Genomic DNA, 453 nt, shown 5'->3' on the forward strand with positions numbered 1-453 from the left:
CACAGGCCCAATGCATACATGGACGTGTTGAGTTGGTCTAAACATTCTCTCCGACTATGGGTCTTTATTCTCGATTAAAAGATGTTGATTCATGTGTCCAGGTAATTCCAATTTCTTACATCTATCTATTTTTTTTGTTCATCACCTCTACTCTGTTTCATCTACATGTGTAATAAATTTGATAATGATATATCATATAATTATTGTATTTGTAAAATATATTGAAACCACATTTCCACAATTTTAAGATATGAGACGCGGAATTGGACGTAAAGGCTATGTTTCGCTCATATTAATAAACGGTCTTTTTTAATAAAAAACAAAAAATGTAATTTCTTACCTAAGTTTTAATATGAGATGCGATATTGGACATAAGAGCTATGCTTCACTCATTTAAAAAAATAATAGTTTAAATTTTAATTTTTAAGAAATAAAATCAACCCAACAAATAAA

This window comes from Lupinus angustifolius, chromosome LG19 (assembly GCF_001865875.1).
Source record: "Lupinus angustifolius cultivar Tanjil chromosome LG19, LupAngTanjil_v1.0, whole genome shotgun sequence".
Lineage (NCBI taxonomy): Eukaryota > Viridiplantae > Streptophyta > Magnoliopsida > Fabales > Fabaceae > Lupinus > Lupinus angustifolius.